This window comes from Lutra lutra, chromosome 18 (assembly GCF_902655055.1).
Source record: "Lutra lutra chromosome 18, mLutLut1.2, whole genome shotgun sequence".
Taxonomy (NCBI): Eukaryota; Metazoa; Chordata; class Mammalia; order Carnivora; family Mustelidae; genus Lutra; species Lutra lutra.
This window is the reverse complement of record NC_062295.1, coordinates 35,663,083-35,669,082: the sequence shown is the minus strand read 5'-3', so window position 1 is coordinate 35,669,082 and position 6,000 is coordinate 35,663,083. Positions and strand designations below refer to the sequence as shown.

Sequence of the window (6,000 nt, the reverse complement as noted above, 5' to 3'; positions counted from 1 at the left end):
AACACAAACACTCATAAGTTATAAGGAACTATATGCCAACAAATTAGGCAATCTGGAAGAAATGGATGCATTCCTAGAGAAGTATAAACTGAAAAAACTGAAACAAGAAGAAATAGGAAACCTGAACAGATCCATAGTCAGCAAGGAAATTGAAGCAGTGTGAAAAAAAATCTCCCCAGACACAGGAGTCCAGGCCTGGATGGCTTCCCAGGGGAATTCTACCATACATTTAATGAAGAATTAATACCTATTCTTCTAAAACTGTTTCAAAAAATAGAAATGGAAGGAAAACTTCCAAACTTGTTCTATGAAGCCAACATAACCTTGATCCCAAAACCAGACAAAGAGCCCACCAAAAAGGAGAATTACAGACCAATATCCCTGATAAACATGGTTGCCAAAATTCTCACCAAAAGACTAGCCAGTGGGATCCAACAGTACATTAATACTATTCTTTACCACGACCAAGTGGGACTTATTCTTGGCTGCAAGGGTGGTTCAACATCCACAAATCAATCAATGTGATATACTACATTAATAAAAGAAAGAACAGTAACCATATGGGGGCGCCTGGGTGGCTCAGTGGGTTAAGCCCCTGCCTTCGGCTCAGGTCATGATCCCAGGTCCTGGGTTCGAGCCCCACATCGGGCTTTCTGCTCAGCGGGGAGCCTGCTTCCTCCTCTCTCTCTGCCTGCCTCTCTGCCTACTTGTGATTTCTCTCTGTCAAATAAATAAATAAAATCTTAAAAAAAAAAAAGAACAGGAACCATATGATCCTCTCAATAGATGTGGAAAAAGCCTTTGAGAAAGTATGGCATCCTTTCTTGATTAAAGCTCTTCGCAGTGTAGGGATAGAGAGAACATACCTCAATATCATAGAAGCCATCTACGAAAAGCCCACAGTGACTATCATTCTCAATGGAGAAAACTGAGTGCTTTTCCCCCAAGGTCAGGAACACAGCAGGGATGTCCACTCTTACCACTGTTGTGCACCATAGTCCTAGAAGTCCTAGCCTCAGCAATCAGACAAGAAAAAGGGAATGTTGTCTCTATAAGAAGAGGAAGAGACCAAAGGGCACTCTGTTTCTCTGCCATGTGAGGACACAGCATGTAGGTGGCCATCTACAAGCCAGTAAGATGGCCCTCACCAAGAACGGAACCTCTCGGCACCTTGATCTTGGATTTGGAGCCTCTAGAATAGTGAAAAAGAAATGTCTGTTGTTCAAGCTGCTTGGTCTGTGGTGTTTCATTATGACAGCCCAGGATGACACAGACACCCTTAGAGTGCAATGGGTGTTTCGCTGGGAAGGATGTCTGCAGACCTGGGGCCCCCATTTCTGACCCTCTGCTTCTCAGAGGGAAGGGTACCTGAAGCACAGGTTGGTTCTTCTTAGAGAGTAGGCCCCCAAAGTGCCAAGATAATCACCTCCTACCTTGCTGCTACAGAGACCCATTGTGGGGATCAGAGAGCAAACATAACCACACACACAGACATGACTACCTTTTCTCTCTTATGAACTTTACCATGTTGTGTTGGCCCTCAAGCTTAGAGAAGGGAAGCAGACTAACTTGGCCTGGTGTCCATATGTGGATGTCGCTCTCTTTTTGGAGTAATGAAAATGTTCTAAATTTGCTTATGGTGATGGTTGCGCAACTCTGAATATACCAAAGCCATTGAATTGTACACTTTATTTTAAATTTTATTAATTTTTTTTTTTTTTTTTTTAGTAATCTCTGTGCCCAGTGTGGGCCTTGAACTCACAACCTTGAGAACAAGAGTGATGTGCTCTTCCAACTGAGCCAGCCAGGGGCCCCGAATTGTATACTTTAAATGGATGGATATTATGGTATATAAGTTGTATCTCAATAAGGCACTTAATTAAGCGGTTTAATTCTATGCTAGAGCCGGTTAAAGGGGAGAAATGGAGTAACGGGATGGGAGCTAGGGAAGCCTAAGTTACGGACAGACATGCCACACTCAGTGGTTCTTAGCACAGGGTAGGGGGTAGCTGGACTGACCCTTAGGGGGCATTTGGAAATGTAGGTGTTGGTTGGTTGATTCTGTGACTTGGGAAGTGCCATTGACATTGAGAGGATGAGAGCCAGAGAAGCTAAACACCCTACAATGCCTACATCAGTCCTGCACACTAAGAATTGTCCCACCTACTAGCACCCCATTTCCTAACCCCTCCCTCCAGCCAAAAAACTCTGCTCAAGGGAGATTTCTTGATGTTAACCTTTATATATTTCAGTACTTTTCTTCACAAGGCTTTGAAAAGCTCTGTTGCATTTTTGCAACCATAGGAATAAATTTCACATCAGTTTCCATGCCTGCAGCTTTGTGAGGTATAACTGACAAAAAAAGTTGTAAGATATTTAAGGTATAGGGGCACCGGGCTGGACCAGTTGGTTAGGCATCTGCCTTTGGCTCATGTCATGATCCCAGGGTCCTGGGATCAAGCCCCGAGTTGGGCTCCCTGCTCAGTAGGAAGTCTGCTTCTCCCTCTCCCCACTGCTCATGCTTTCTGTCTCTCTATCAAATGAATAAAATCTTAAAAAAATAAAGTATACATCATGATAAAGGATTTCCTCCCACCTAGTTCATTAGGACATCCATCACCATATGCATATGTGTGTGTGTGTGTGTATGTGTGTGTGTATTTGGTGAGAACATTTAAGTTCTACTTTCTTAGCAGATTTCAATTATACAATACAGTGCTCTCAACTATAGTCACTATGTATACATTAGAATCCCAGACCTTATTTATCTTAGAGCTGAAAGTTTGTACCCTTTTACTAACATCTCACTATTCCCAGCCTCGACCACTTTTTCTGCTTTTCCATTTCTATGAGTTTGACTTTTTTTTAAAGATTCTACATATAAGTGATGTCACGTAGTATTTGTCTTTTGTCTTTCTCTGTATGACTTATTTCACTCCGCGTAACGCCTTCAAGCTCCATCCGTGTTGTCACAAATGGCAGGATTTCCTTCTTTCTCCTTTCTCCTTTCTGTGTATGTACGTCTCATCTTCTTTATTCACGCGACCACTGATGGACATTTAGGTTGCTTTCACATCTCGGCAATTGTGGATAATGCTGCAATGAGCACAGGAGTGTAGATGTATCTTCAATATCCTGTTTTCATTTCCTTTGGATGTAGACCCAGCAGTGGGAGTGCTGGATCATATGGTGGTTCTATTTTAGTCTTTTGAGGAATTTCCATACTGTTTTTCTTAGTGGCTGCACCAATTTACATTCCCACAAATGGAGCAGGAAGGTTCCCTTTTACCCGCTTCCTTGCTAAGGTTTCTTGTTGTTATCTCTTGTTTTGGATGACAGCCATTCTAATAAATGTGAGGTGAGATCTCATTGTGGTTTTGCTTTGCATTTCCTTTTTTCTTTTTTTAACTTTATTTTATTTAAGTCATCGCTACACCCCACATGGGGCTTGAACTCATGACCTTGAGATCAAGAGTTGGATGGTTTGCATTTCCCTGATGATGAGCGATGTTGAGCACCTTTTCACCTACCTGTTGACCACCTGCTGGTCTGTCTCCTTTGGAAAAATGTCTCTCTGGTTTCTTCTGCCCAGGTCTAACCTGGATTTGTTTGTTTGCCCATGGAGTTGTGTGAGTTCTTTGTAGCTTTTGGACTTGAACCGCTTCTTATCAGAGGGATGCAAATAGTTTTTCCCCCATATTCCATAGGTGGCCTTTTCATTTTGCTGGTCGTTTTCTTTGCTGTACAGAACATTTTTAGCGTGATGTAGTCTATTTTTGCTTTCGTTGCCTTAGCTTTTGGTATCCTGCCTCTGCTTTTGATTCTTGAACCAGATCAAACTCAGCCAAGAGCTGGTCTGTCCTTCAGCCCAGAGGTCCTCACTTCTGCGGGATCTGTTGGCTCTGGTTTCTTCCGTGGGGTCTCGCCCAGGTTTTGTTATTTGTTTAGAGGTTATTTTTAGCCGGCTGGACCAGTTTTGTGGTAAATCTTTTGGGTACTTGAATGGCATTATTTTTTTTAACTGATCATGACTATTTTAAACGGAGTGAGTATAAGTTCTAGGGCAGAAACATTTCCTTTTTAAGGCGCCGTTCCTCCGGCAGTTAGAAAAACTAATCCAAAAGATTAGCAAAAATAGCCTCTCGTTAAATAGCTTGAATCTGGCGAAAGAAATGCAGGCATTTCTTCTGTTCAAAGAACCTCTCCGGGATGAGAGGAAGAAAGAAGAAAAGCCAAGGGTTGCTCTAGAAGTCTGCCGATAGTGAAGTCCTTACCGGAACCAAAATTTCTTTTGTTTAAAACCAGGAAGCTTACCTTCGTCAGTGATAAACACTATATACCTGGCCCAAAAACACATCACCAAAAATTTAAGTCAAAGCAGTCGTGGGGCGCCTGGGTGGCTCAGTGGGTTAAGCCGCTGCCTTCGGCTCAGGTCATGATCCCAGGTCCTGGGTTCGAGCCCCGCATCGGGCTTTCTGCTCAGCAGGGAGCCTGCTTCCTCCTCTCTCTCTGCCTGCCTCTCTGCCTACTTGTGATTTCTCTCTGTCAAATAAATAAATAAAATCTCTAAAAAAAAAAAAATTATTAAAATTTAAAAAAAAAAAAAAGCAGTCGTTCTGTTGGGAAGAAAGGGTCTTTCCTTTGAATCTGGGGGCAGCCATTGGCGCAAAGTTAAGCCAAAATGGGTGGTTCCAAGTAGGTCCAGGAGCTACGGAGGAAGATGCAGTTGGTGTAATGTACTTTCTTCTTGGGGTACAACACTGGGAGGACCACCAGCTCTCTGCCCTTCACGGCACCTCCCCTCCCACCCCGGACACAACCCGGCCTGATAAAGCATGCAGACTGGGGTACAAGGGCAAGCAAGGTTATATCCTACATAAGATCCTTGTGAGACGTGGTGGCCGCCCAGTGCCTAAGGGCGAGAGCTGTGGCAAGCCTGTCCATCCCAGTGTTAACCAGCTCAAATGCCTGAAGCCTTCAGTCTGTTGCAGAGGAGCAAGCTGGACGTCACAATGGGGCTCAGACAGTTTTGAGTTCTTACTGGGTTGGCGAAGAGTTCACGTACAAATTCTTTGAGGATATCCTCATCGATCCATTCCATAAAGCTATTGGGAGGAATCTTGACACCCAGGGGATTACCAAACCAGTCCACGAGCACAGGGAGATGCGGGGGCTGACATCTGCAGGCCCAGAGAACGTGACCTTGGAAAATGTCCCAAGTTCAAGCAGATCACTGGTGGTTCTCCGGGGGGGGGGGGGCGGGCATACAGAAGAAGCAGTCCTTCTGTCTCCCCCAACCTCTCTGCCTGCCTCGCTGCCTACTTGTGATCTTTCTGTCATAAATAAATAAAATATTTTTTAAAAGATTTTTATTCATTTATTTGGCAGAGAGAGATCACAAGTAGGCATCGAGGCAGGCAGAGAGAGGGGGAAGCAGGCTCCCTGCCAAGCAGAGAGCCTGACGCGGGGCTCGATCCCAGGACCCCAAGATCACGACCTGAGCTGAAGGCAGAGGCTTAACCCTCTGAGCCACCCAGGCATCCCAATAAATAAAATCTTAAAAAACAAAAAACCCAAAAAACAAAATGCCGTTTGGTTCAATGGTGTGAAATAAATTCTGTAAAAGTGGAATGCAGAAGTTGGCCATGTAGAATTGTTGGTGCGTGTGTTGAAACTTACAGCTTCACTGAGGTGAGGTCACGCTCTGCTGGTTTACTCTCCGACGGCTGCTTTTAGGGGGTTTGGTAAGAACAAGCATATTGCACTGGCTTTTGCTTGGAAATGTGAAGAATATGCTAATCTTTTCTCATGGTTGTATGTGGAATAATAAAGTTAATGAGGTAGGGCCCACATTTTTAGGTTGAATCCAATATTCCATTTATGAAACTGCTATTCCTAAAAGAATAGTTTAGGGGCACCTGGGTGGCTCAGTGGGTTAAAGCCTCTGCTTTCGGCTTAGGTCATGATCCCAGGGTCTTGGGATCGAGCCCCGCATCGGGC

General features: G+C 44.1%; 1 pseudogene; it reads left to right on the top strand.

Moving 5' to 3' along the window:
* Positions 1–4,681: 4,681 nt before the first annotated feature.
* The window catches only part of LOC125090455 (60S ribosomal protein L15-like), a 31,787-nt pseudogene continuing 30,468 nt past the window's right edge, over positions 4,682–6,000 (top strand).